This window comes from Marmota monax, unplaced genomic scaffold, assembly GCF_021218885.2.
Source record: "Marmota monax isolate L192 unplaced genomic scaffold, Marmota_monax_Labrador192_F-V1.1 WCK01_AAM20220418_F8-fsc00390, whole genome shotgun sequence".
In the NCBI taxonomy this organism is placed as follows: Eukaryota; Metazoa; Chordata; class Mammalia; order Rodentia; family Sciuridae; genus Marmota; species Marmota monax.
Genome location: NW_026693450.1, coordinates 554,228 through 567,464, shown reverse-complemented (window position 1 = coordinate 567,464; position 13,237 = coordinate 554,228).

The following is a 13,237-nucleotide window of genomic DNA, read 5'->3' as shown; positions in this document are numbered from 1 at the left end:
CTCCCACCACCCCCATGGTCAAGGGGACTCCCCCCACTGGGGGGAGAACCTTCCAACATAGTTGTGGGGAGGAGGAGGTATACCATTGTCCCCAGGTTTGAGGGTAGTCCCCCCTCCAGGGGTGAGACCCCCTCAAACCTGGTTGTTGTGAGGAGCTCCCTCTGCCCCCAAAGTCGAGTGGACTCCCCCCTCCAGAGGGGAGACCCCTCGAACCTGGGTGTCCGAGGGAGCTCATATACCATCACCCCCAGTGTCGAGGGGAGTCCCCCCTCCAGGAAAGAGACCCTTTGAACCGAGGTGTCTGTGGGAGCTCCTACTCCTCCCCCAGGGTTGAGGGGAGTTCACCCTCCGGGAGGATACCCCTTGAAACTGGGTGTTGGTGGGAACTCCGACAGCCCCAGGGTCGAGAGGACTCACCCATCCAGGAGGGAAACCCCTCAAACCTGGGAGTCAGACGGAGCTCATATGCCATCACCCCCAGTGTCAAGTGGAGTCCCCCATCCAGGTGGGTGAACCCTCATATTGGGATGTCAGGAGGACCTCCCACCACACCCAGGGTCCAGAGGACTCTCTTCTTAGGGATGAGACTCTTTGAACCTGGGTGTCAGGAGGAGCTGGTAGACCATTGCCCCCAGGGTCAAGGGCAGTCCCCCCTCCAGGTGGAAGACCCCTCAAACCTGGATGTCAGGGAGAGCTCGGACCACCCGTAGGGTCAAAAGGACTCTCCCCTCCATGGGAGAGACCCCTCAAAACTGGGTGTCAGGGGGAGCTTGTTTATCATTGCCCTCAGGGTCCAGTGTAGTCCCCCCTCGAGGGGGGCAGACCCCTCAAATCTGGGCTTCCCGGGTAGTTCCAACCACCCCCAGGGTTGAGGAGACTCCCTCCTCCACGGGAAAGACCCCTTGAACCTGGGTGTTGGGAGGAACTCATATATCATCACCTCCAGTGTCTAGGGGAGTCCCCCCTCCAGGGGAGAGACCGCTTGAACCTGGGTGTTGAGAGAGAACTCCCACCACCCCCAGAGTCAAGGAGACTGCCCAATCCAGGGGGGAGACACCTCAAACCTGGGTGTTGGGGGGAGCTCGTATACCATCGCCCCCAGGGTCGAGGGGAGTCCCCCAACCAGGGGGTGACTCCTCGAACATGGGTGTTGGGGGGAGCTCCCAACACCCCCAGGGTCAAGGAAACTCCCCCCCTCCAGGTGGAAGACCCCACCAACATGGGTGTCAGGGGTAGCTTGTATAACATTGCCCCCAGGGTCTAGGGGAGTCCCCCCTCCATGGGAGAGGCCCTCGAACCTAGGTGTCGGGGGAGTTCCCACTATGCCCTGGGTCGAGGGGACTCCCCCCTTCAGTTGGGAGACCCCTCGAACATGGGTGTTGGGTGGAGCTCGTATTCCATTGCCCCCAAAGTCAAGGAGACTCCCCCCTCCAGCGGAGAGACCCCTGGGAACTGGGTGTCGGTGTGAGCTCTCACTGCCCCGGGGTTGAGGGGACTCCCCCCACCAGGGTGGAGAACCCTCAAACATGGTTGTCAGAGGGAGCTCGTATATCATCGGCCCCAGGTTTGATGGTAGTCTCCCCTCCAGGGGTGAGACCCCCCAAACTGCATGTCAGGGGGAACTCCCTCACCCCCAGGATCTAGGGGACTCCCCACTCCAGGGGGAGATATTTCTCAAACCTGGGTGTTGGGGGGAGCTCCCACTACCCCTAGGGTCGAAGAAACTCCCCCCTCCAGGGGGGTGACCCCTCAAACCTGGATGTTGGTGGGAGCTTTCACTACTCCCAGGGTGGAGGGGACTCTCATTAGAACCTGAGTATTGGGGAGAGCTCCCATACCACTGCCCCCAGTGTCGAGGGGAGTACCTCCTCCAGGGAGGACACCCCTTGAACCTGGGTGTTCGAGGGAGCTCCCACTGCTTACAGGTCAAGGGGACTCCTACATTCAGGGGAAGAACACTCGAAATGCGTGTGGGGGGAGCTTGTATACTATCACCCCCACGGTCGAGGGAAGTCCCCCTTCCAGGGGGAAGATCCCACGAATCTGGGTGTCCCTGGAAGCTCCAACCATCCCCAGGGTCGAGGAGACTCCCCACTCCTAGTGGGAGACCCCTTGAACCTGAATGTCAGGGCAACCTCCGACCTCCCCTAAGGTCGAAAGGACTCCCCTGTCCAGGGCAGAAACCCCTCAAAACTGGATGTGGGGGGGGCGCCCATATACCATTGCCCTCAGGGTAGACGGTAGTCCGAAGTCCCCTCAAATCTGGGGTTTCCAGGTAGCTCCCACCACCTCCAGGTTCAAGGAGACTCCCCCCTCCAGGGGAAAGACCCTTTACCTGGGAGTTGGGAGAGCTCCTATATCATTGCCCCCAGGGTCCAGGGGAGTCCCCCCTCCAGGGGAGAGGCCACTCGAACCTGGGTGTCGGGGGGAGCTCCCACGGCCCCAGGGATGAGGGGATTCCCCCATCCAGGGGAGACACCTCGAACCTGGATGTCGGGGGTAACTGGTATACCATCACCCCCAGGGTCGAGGGGATTCCCCCCTTCAGGGAGATGACCCCTCGAACATGGGTGTCACAGGGAGCTCCAACTGCCCCCAGGGTCAAGGGGACTCCCCGCTCCATGGGAGACCCATCAAACATGGGTGTCGGGTGGAGCTCCTATTCCATCGCCCCCAGGTCAGGGGTGTCCCCATTCCAGCGGGAATTCCTCTCGAACCTGGGCATCGGGGGGACCTCCCACCATCCCCAGGGTCGAGGGGACTCCCCCCTCCAGAGGAGAGACCCCTCAAACCTGGGTGTCAGGTGGAGCTCATATTCCATTGCCCCCAGGGTTGAAGGGTGTCCCCCCTCCAGTGGGAATTCCCCTCGAACCTGGGTGTTGAGGGGAGCTCCCACTGCCCCCAGGGTTGAGGGGATGCCCCTCCTCCAGGAGAGAGACCCCTGAACCTGGGTGTTAGGTGGAGCTTGTATTCCAATGCCCCCAGGGTCAAGGGGAATATCCTCTCCAGTGGGAATTCCCCTCAAATCTGGGTGTGGAGGGAGCTCCCACTGCCCACAGGGTCGAGGGAACTCCCCCTTCAGTGGGGAGAACCCTTGAAATTCGTGTGGGTTGGAGCTTGTACACCATAGCCCCAGAGTCAAGGGGAGTCCCCCCTCCAGGGAGGGAGATCCCTCAAACCTGGGTGTCCCATGGAGCTCCAACCATCCCAAGGGTCGAGGAGACTACCCATTCCAGGGGGGAAACCCCTTGAATCTGGGTGTCAGGGGGAACTCCAACTTCCCCCAGGGTCGAGGTGATTCCCCTCTCCAGGTGGAGACCCCTTGAACCTGGGTGTCTGGAGGAGCTTCCAATGCCCCCAGGGTCAAAGGGATGCCCCCTCCAGGGGAGAGAAACCCTTAAATCTGGGTGTCAGAGGGAGCTCGTATACCATCGCCCCCAGTGTCAAGTGGAGTCTCCGTTCCAGGGGGGAGATTCCTCAAACCTGGGTGTTGGGGGGAGCTCAAATACCATCGCCCCCAAGGTCAAGGGAGTCCCCCCTCCAGGTGCAAGACCCCTCGAACATTGGGGTTGGGGGGAGATCTCAAGACAACCAGAGTCGAGGGGATCCCCCCTCCAAGGGCAAGACCCATCAAACCTGGGTATTGGGGGGAACTTCCACCGACACCCAGGTTCAAGTGGACTCCCCGCTCCAGGGGCAAGACCTCTCAAACCTCAGTGTTGAAGGGAGTTCCTGCCAACACCCAGGGCCGAGGGGACTCCCTCCTCCAGGAGCAATACCCCTCAAACCTGGTAGTCGGCTTGAGCTCCCACCACTCCCAGGATCGAGGGGAATCTTCCATCCAGGTGTGAGACCCCTTAAATCTGGATGTCGGTCGGAGCTCCCACCACCCCCAGGGTCGAGGTGACTTCCCCCTCCAGGGGCAGACCCCTCGTACCTGGGTGTCAGTGGGAGCTCCCACCGTCCTTAGGGTCGAGGGGACTCCCCCCTCCAGGGAGGAGATCCCCTCAAACCTGAGTGTTGAGGGGAGCTCCCACTACCCCCAGGGTCCATCAGACTTCCTGTTCCAACAGGGATACCCCTAGAACCTGGGCATTGTGTGGAGCTCACATCACCCCAATGGTTGAGGAAAGTTCCCCGTCCAGGGAGAAGACCCCTTAAACCTGGGTGTCAGGGGGATCTCCCACCGACACCCAAGTTTGAAGGGAGTCCCTTCCCCAGGGCTGAAATCTCTCAAACATGGGTGTTTGGGGGAGCTCCCACTGACACCCAGAGTAAAGGGGACTCACCCTTCCAGGGGAAGACCCCTCGAACCTGGGTGTCAGGGGAAGCTCCCACCACACCCGGGTTTGAGAAGACTTCCCCCTCCAGGGGACAGACCCCTGGAACCTGGGTGTAGGGGGAGCTCCCACCACACCCGCTGCGAGGAGACTCCCACTCCAAAAGGAGTCCCTGGAACGTGTGTGTCTGGGGTGCTCCCACCGCAGCCAGGGTCAAGGGGACTCCCCCATCCAGGGAGGAGACCCCTCGAACCTGGCTGTCATGGGGAGCTCCCACCAGGGGGGAGACATATTGAACCTAGGTGTCGGGGGAGCTCACACCACACCTGGGGTCAAGTGGACTCCCTCCTTCTTGGGAGAGACCCATTGAACCAGTGTGTCAGGGGGACCTCCCATCTCACCTGGGGTTGAGGGGACTCCCTGCTCCAGGGGGGAGACCCCTCTAACTACGTTGTCAAGAGGAGCTCCCAATGCACCCTGGATCGGGGGGAATCCACACTTCAGTGGGGAGAACCCTTGAACCTGCTTTTCAGGGGGAGATCCCACTGCCCCCAGAGTTGATGGAACTCCCCCTTTGGGAGGGGAAACCCCTCGAACCTGGGTGTTGGGGGGAGCTTCAACCCCTCCAGGGAAAGACCCCTCCAACCTGGGTGTTGGGGGAGCTCATATAGCATCACCCCCAAAATGGAAGGGAGTCCTCCCTCCAGGGGAATGACCCCTCAAAGCTGGGTGTTGGGGGGAGCTCCCACTGTCCCCAGGGTCGAGGGGACTCCCCTCTTCATGGTGGAGTGTAGCTTGTATAAATCGCCCCAGGATTGAGGAGAGTCTTTCCTCCAGCGGGGAGATCCCTTGAACCTGGGTGGTGGGGGCAGCTCCCATTGCCCTCAGGGTGATGGGACTCCCCCCCCTCCAGTGGGGAGACCCTTTAACCTGGATGTAGGGGGGAGCTCCTGCCAACTCGCATGGTCCAGGGAACTCCCGCCTCAGGGGCAAGACCCCTCGAACCTGGGTGTCGGTGGGATCTTCCAACCGCACCCAGGGTTGAGGGGAGTCCCCCCTCCAGGGGTGAGTCCCCTCGAACCTATGTGTCATGGGGAGCTCCCACCAACACCCTGGGTCATGGGGTCTCTCTCCTCCAGGGATGAGACACCTCTAACCTGAGGGTGGAGGTATGCTCCCACCGACACCTATGGTCAAGGGGACTCCCCCTCCAGGGGAGAGACCCCTCTAACCTGGGTATCAGGGGGAGCTCATATTCCATCATCCCCAGGGTCAAGGGGACTCCCCACTCCAGGGGCGAGACCCCTATAACCTGGGTGTCATTGGGAGCTCCCACAGCACACAATCACGAGCCCCCACACAGCTTGTAGATTCAAACAGCAACTCTTTATTCCCGAACTCACACCAGCCATCTACAATCACGTTCTGGGGAAATCCACATTCTCTGCCCAAATCCACCTCCACTGGGCTTCTATCTCCAAAATATACTGTCTGAATCCCGTGAGAACTCAAGGGGAACTCAGGCAGCAGGATACGCCCTATTCCCAGCAGGAATAATCTTAAACCTTAAATCTGGAACCTAAACTGGGAACGCCCTAAACACGATTATCTTAAAACCGGGAACACCCTAATCTGCCTTGGTCCTTGAGCAAGGTCACCTACATTCAATGTCACTGCAACATGTCAGCAACATGGGGTACGCTGGCAAGGAAATTGTCATACCTACTTGGCTAATGGCTCCCAGCACTCCCCCACCCAGGGGGGAGACCTCTCGAACCTGGGTGTCTGGGAGAGCTCGTATACTGTCGGTCCCAGGGTAAGGGGATTCCCCTCTCCAGGGGCAAGACCCTTCTACCCTCATGTCAGGGGAAGCTCCCACCAACACCCAGGGAAGAGGGGAGTCCCCCCTCCAGAGGCGGGATCCCTTCAACTTAGGTGTGGGAGTGAGCTCCCACGGACACCTACGGTCCTGGGGACTCCCACCTCCAGTGGTGAGACCCCTCAAACCTAGATGTAAGGGGAGCTCCCAACACAGCCAGGGTCAAGGGAACTCCACCCTCCAGGGGTGAGACCCTTCTAACCTGGGAGTCACGAGGAGCTGCTATACCATCAGCCCCAGGGTCGAGAGGTCTCCCCTCTTCAGGGGCGAGACTCCTTTAACCTGGGTGTCAGCGGGAGCTTCCATCGCACCCTGGGTCAAGAGGACTCTCCCCGCCAGGTGGGAGACCCCTTGAACCTGGGTTTCAGGGGGAGCTCTCACCACCCGCAGGGTTGATGTTTGCCGCAGTCTGGCTGCAGCAAAATAACGGGGGGGTGACGAACAACTTGTGTAGATTGATACAGCAGGAGTGGAAGCCGTTTATTGCAGGACAGGAGCGGTATTTATACATTCCACACAGCTTATCTAATTAACATAAACTAGATACATCAGTTTAACCAATAAGGAATCTCCACACTTAATGGCTCGCTGGTGCGTTACTTCACAAACCACTCCCTCTGGCAAAATGCCAGGCGCCATCCAGACTTGTTTACAGACCTTAACACCCAACACCCTGGTTTGAAGGATCTCGCTCCTTGAGCACGGCAACTTGAGTCAAAGTGCCACAATCCGGTTGTAGCAAAATAACGGGGCGGGGGCAGGGGGGGGGGACGAGCAACTTGTGTAGATTGTGTAGATTGTGTGTAATGTATATATACCCCTCCTGTCCAGATTATTTATGGTGTTTGTGTAAAAAGCACTATGGTCCTTATTTAAATTAAACAAAAGGGGGAAATGTTAAGGTCTGTAAACAAGTCTGGATGGTGCCTGGCATTTTGCCTGAGGGAGTGGTTTGTGAAGTAAGGCCAGCAAGCCATTAAGTGTGGAGATTCCTTATTGGTTGATTCTGTATCTAGTTTATGCTAATTAGATAAGCTGTGTGGAATGTATAAATACTGCTCCTGTCCTGTAATAAACGGCTTCCACTCCTGCTGTATCAACGTACGCAAGTTATTCGTCACCCCCCCAGTTATTTTGCTGCAGGCGGACTGCGGCAGATGGTGGCCCGCACGGGGAGCCCCGGGACACTCGGGGGTAAGTGACGAAAAAAAAGCTTCCCGTCCATAGAAAGGACAGGAGCAAATCTGCTCGTCCCTAGGCAGATAGGGCAAGAGGAAAAATGGCCATTTTAAGAAGATGGAGAAGATTGATACAGTATGTTTGTGTCTTGTTTTGTCTCAGTGTATTGTATTGTCTTTATGATGAAAATATGGAAGGGGTGAGAAGTAAATTACTAAGGGAAGGAGGCACCCCAGTGGAACCAAGAATAGTTAGGGCATGTGTTGATGGAAGCCCAGGAACTCTAGTCAGAAAGAAAAAGAAAGTTCAGAAGAAGAAAGATTATCAGGAAAAAAGTTGCAGTGAAAGGCTATTACTAAATACTTTTCGTTACCGGAGGGTGCATGAAGCGGAGAGGCGGCTGCCGAGTGTGCAAGCTGGTCACAGCGCAGCAAGGATTTTCCAAGAGGCGGCAGCGACTGGCCCTTCCCCACCTCCTGGCCAGGGAGCTGGCTCTTCCACTGACGCAAGCCCAAATCTAGACCTGACCTGGAGGCACAGTCTCACAGGCTCTTGCTCCCTGTGCCCAGTAGCAGTTTGAGTCCGGGACACTCCCCAGGGCCATCTGGGGCTGCCCAGGCACTACAGCCAGCAGAAGACACTACTGGTGTCCCTGATGTTTGGTCATTTTCAATGCCAATAACTAAGCTACAATGGTTCTCCCACACCTGGAAGCTGATGAGTAATAGCACTATTAATGCTTATTTCAAATGTAAAAAACCTTGAGATAATGTACTAAATTGTTCAGAAGGTTGTTTTCTTATTAGAATGCTACAGGATTTTCTTTAGCCATCCGGAGTTCCTGCCTTCATCCCAGTGCCGGTAAAGACCAAGGTGGAAGAATTTCCAGTGTTGCTGAAAACCGGACTGAGATTTCAGCTGAGAACCAGACGAGACTAGCTGCCTGCAGAACTTACCTGGACTGTGATTTAAGCTAGCTGCCTGCAGAACTTACCTGGACTGTGATTTACCTGGACTGTGAGTTAATCTATTTGAGACACTGCTTTACCTGGACTGAGACAACAAACTGTAATCTACAACAAATTGTAACTCGGTATCTTTGCTAATGGTGTCATTGCTGGTATAATTTTTCCAAGGGCTTCTTGCATGGAGCCATCAATTGGCTTGGTATTATGGCATTTTGTATCCTCCCTTTCTGTTTGTAGCAGGTTATTTATGGTGATTCTGTAAAAACCACTATGGTCGTTATTTAAATTAAACAAAAGGGGGAATTGTTAGAGTCTGTAAACAAGTCAGGATGGCGCCTGGCATATTGCCAGAGAAATGTTAGAGTTCGTAAACAAGTCTGGATGGTGCCTGGCAAAATGCCAGAGGGAGTGGTTTGTGAAGTAACACCAGCGGGCCATTAAGTGTGGAGATTCCTGATTGGTTGACTAATGTATCTAGTTTATGCTAATTAGATAAGCTGTGTGGAATGTATAAATACTGCTCCTGTCCTGTAATAAACGGCTTCCACTCCTGCTGTATCAATGTACACAAGTTATTCGTCACCCCCCGGTTATTTTGCTGCAGCCAGACTGCGGCACCCCCGACACCCAGGTTCGATGTGTCTCCCCCCAAGAGGGGGTAGTCCCTTTGGCACCAGGTGCGGTGGAAGCTCTCCCCAAATTCCAGGTTCGAAGGGTCTCTCCCATGGAGGGCGGAGTCCCCTTGATCCAGGGGTGGTGGAATCTCCCCCCAACACTTAGGTTCTATGTGTCTCCACCCTGGAGGGGGGAGTCCCCTCAACGCCGGGGGCTGTTAAAGCTTCCCCCTGAGACCCAGGTTCAAGGTGTCTCCCCAATGGAGGCGGGATTCTCCTCAACCCCTGGGGCAGTGTGAGCTCCCCCTAACACTCAGGTTCGAGGGGTCCCCCCTGGAAGGGGGAGTCACCTCGACCATGGAGCCAATGGTATATGAGCTCCCCCAGACTCCAAGGTTTGAAATATTTCACCCCTAGAAAGGGGAGTCCCCTCAACCCTGGGTGCGGTGGGAGCTCCCCAGACACCCCGGTTGGAAGTATCTCCCCCATGGACGGGGGACTCCCCTCGACCCAGAGGGTGGTGGGAGCTTCCCCAGACATCCCAGTTCAATGGATCTCCCCCTGGATAAGGGAGTCCCCTTGACCATGGGGGTGGTGTGAGCTCCCCCCAACACTGAGTTTCGAGGAGTCTCTCCCCTGGAGGAGGGGACTCCACTCCACACCTGGGGCATGGTATATGAGCTCCCTATGACACCCAGATTCTAGGGGTTTCTACCCTGAAGGGGGGGAGTCCCCTTGACCATGTAAGCGGTCAGAGCTCCCCCCAACACCCAGGTTATAGGGATCACCCCCCCGGAGGATGGAATCTCCTTGACCTGGGTGCGGTGGGAGCTCCTCCCAACACCCAGGTTCAGTGGGTCTCCTCACTGGAAGGGGGGAGTCCCCTCGACCATGGGTGTTCGTGGGAGCTACCCCCCACCCCAAAGTTACAGGCATCTCGCTCCTGGAAGGGTGTGTCCCCACGATCCTGGGTGTCTGTGGGAGCTCCCCATGACACTTAAGTTCGAGGGGTCTCGCCCTGGAAAGTGAACTCCCTTCAACCCTGTGTGTCAATGGGAGCTCCCACCTACACAAAGGGTCCAGGGGTCTTGCCCCGGGAGGGTGGACTCCCCTGACCCTGGGGCTGATGGTATATGAGCTCCCCCCAACACCCAGGCTCAAGGGTTCTTCCCCCTGGAGGGCAGAGTCTCCTCGACCCTGGGGGTGGTGGGGGCTCCCCCTGACACCCAGGTTCGAGGGGCTCCCCCCTGGAGGAGGGAGTCCCATGGACCCTGGGTGCGGTGTCAGCTCTCCCTGACACCCAGGTTCGGGGGGTCTCACCCCTGGAGGGAAGAGTCCCCTCTACCTGGGGGGTGGTGGGAGTTCTCCCAGATAACCAGGTTTGAGGGATCTCTCCCCTGGAGCGGGGAGTCCCCTCGGCCACTGGGGCAGTGGGAGCTCCCCCTTACACCCAAATTTGAGGGGTCTCCAAACTGGAGGAGGGAGTCCTTATGGCCCCAGAGACCCATATTCAAGGGGCTCATCCCTGGAGGGGGAATAACCTCTGACTCTGGGTGTGGTGTGAGCTCCCCCGACACCCAGGTTCATGAGGTATTGCCCCTGGATGGGGGAGTCACTTTGTCCCTGGGGGCAGTGAGAACTCCCCCCGACACCCAGGTTCGAAGGGTCTCCCCCTGGAGGAAAGACTCCTCTAGACTTTGGGGGCAGTGGGAGCTCCTCCCGACACCCAGGTTCGAGGGGTCTCACCACTGGAAGGGGGAGTTCCCTCAACCCTTGGTGCTGTGGGATCTCCCCCCAAACCCAGGTTCGAGAGGTCTCACCCCTGAAGCAGAGAGTCTCCTTCAACTGGGAATGTCGGTGGGAGCTCCCCCCAAGACCCTGGTTCCAGGGGTCTCCCCCCTGGAGTGGAAAGTTGCCTCAAATCCGGGGGCAATGGGAACTCCCTGCGAAACCCAGATTCGAGGTGTCTCCCTTCGGCACCCGAGGCGATGGGAGCTACACCCGACACCAAGGTTTGAGGAGTCTCCCCCCTGGAAGGGCGAGTCCCATCAGCCTGGGTCTGAGGAGCTGTCCTCGACACCCAGGTTCAAGGGTTCTCGCCCCTGGAGGGTGGAGTCCCATTTGTCTCTGGGGCGGTGGGAGCTCCCCACAACATCCAGGTTCGAGGGGTCTCTTCCTGGAGGGGAGACTCCCCTGGGCCCTGGGGATGGTGGGAGCTCCCCTCACACCAGGTTCCAGAGGTCTCCTTCTGGGAGTGGAGAGTACCGTCTACCTCGGGGGTGATGGGAGCTCCCCACCAACACCAGGTTTGAAGGGTCTCCCCCCTAGAGAGGGGAGTCCCCTCTACCCTGGGGGTGGTGGGAGGTCCCTCGACACCCAGGTTCGAATGGTCTCCCCCCTGGAGGGGGAATTCCCTCAATCCTGTGGGCTGTGGGAGCTCCCCCCAACACCCAGGTTCCAGGGGTCTTCCACCTTGAGGGAGGACTCCACTCAACAATGGGGGCAATGGTATACGAGCTTCATCCAACACGCAGATTCAAGGGGTCTTCCCCCAGGTAGGGGGAGTATTCTCGACCCTGGGGTCAGTGGGAGCTCCCCCCAACTCCCAGTTTTGAGGGGTCATGCCCCTGGAGGGGGGAGTCCCCTTGACCCTGGATGTCAGTGGGAGCCCCCTCCGACACCCAGGCTCAAGGGGTCTCATCCCTGGAGGAAGGAGTCCTTTCTCCCCTGGGTACTGGGGGGAGCTCCCCTCGGTCCCCAGGTTTGAGAGGTCTCGCCCCTGGAGGGGAGAGGCCCCTCGAACCTGGGTGTTGTTTAGAGCTCTCCCTGACACTCAGGTTTGAGGGATCTCACCCTTGAGGGTTGAGTCCCCTCGACCCTGGGGCCAATGGTATACAAGCTCTCCCTGAAACCCAAGTTTGAGGTGTCACCTCCCTGGAGGGGGGACTTCCATCGACCCTGGGGGCTGTGGAAGCTCCACCCAACACCCATGTTCCAGGGCCTCCCCCTGAAGGGGAGACTCCCCTCGACCCAGGAGGTGATGGTATATGAGCTCCTCCAACACCCAGGTTCTAGGGCTCTCCTTTCTGAAGGACAGAGTCTCCTCCACCATAGGGATGGTGGGAGGTCCCCCAGACACCCAGCTTTGAGGAGTCTCCTCCTTGGAGGGGGTAGTTCCCTCCATGCTGGGGTGGTGGGAGCTTCCCCTGCCACCCAGGTTCGAGGGGTCTCCCCACTGGAGGGGCAGTCCCCTCCACACTGAACGTGGTGGGAGCTCCCCACACCCAAGTTTGAGGTGTCTCTGCTCTGGTAGGGGTGTTCCCTCAACCCTGGGGTTGGTGGGAGCTCCCACTGACACCCAGGTTTGAGGAGTCTCCCTCCTGGAGAGGGGTCTCCACTGGACACTTGGGGTGATGGTATAAGAACTCCCACCAACACCCGAATTCAAGGGGTCTCCACCCTGAAGGGAGGATTCCCCTCAACCCTGGGGGTGGTGGGAGCTCCCTCTGACAGCCTTGTTTGTGGGGTCTCCCCCCTGAGGGGGAGTCCACTCGATCCCAGGTGCAGTTGAAGCTCTCCCCAACACTCAGGTTCGAGGGGTCTCTCCCTTGAAGGAGGAAGTCACCTAGACCCAGGGGGGCAGTCGGAGCTGCCCTTGACACCCAAGATCAAGGGGTCTCCCGCATGGAGGGGAAGAACCCTCAACATTTGGGGTGGTGGGAGATACCCCAGACACCCAGGTTCGAGAGGTCTCCCCCCTTGAGCTGGGAGTCCAGTCCACCCTGGGAGTGGTGGGTGATGCCCCTGACATCCAGGTTCAAGGGGTCTCCCCCCTGGAGGAAAACTCCCCCCAACAATGGGTGTGATGGTATATGAGTTCACCCCGACATCCAAGTTTGATGGGTCTCCCTCCTGGATCTGGGAGTCCCCTCGACTCTGGGTACCAGTAGGAGATTTCCCCAACACTCAGGTTCGAGTGGTCTTGCCCCTGGAGGGGGACTCCCATCAACACTGGAGCTGATGGTATAGGAGCTCCCCCACCCGACACCCAGGTTCGAGGGGTCTCTCTTCTGAAGGGTGGTGGGAGGTCTCCCAGATACCCAGCTTTGAGGGTCTCCCCATTAGAGGGGGTAGTACCCTCCACACTAGGGCAGTGGGAGCTCCCCCTGACACCCAAGTTCAATGGGTCTCCCCCCTGGAGAGGGCAGTCCCCTCCACCCGACACCGAAGTTCAAGGGGACCAAGGTTCGAGGGCTCTCTTCCCTGGAGGGGGTCTCCCCTTACTCTAGAGGTGATGCTATAACCTCCCCACACCCA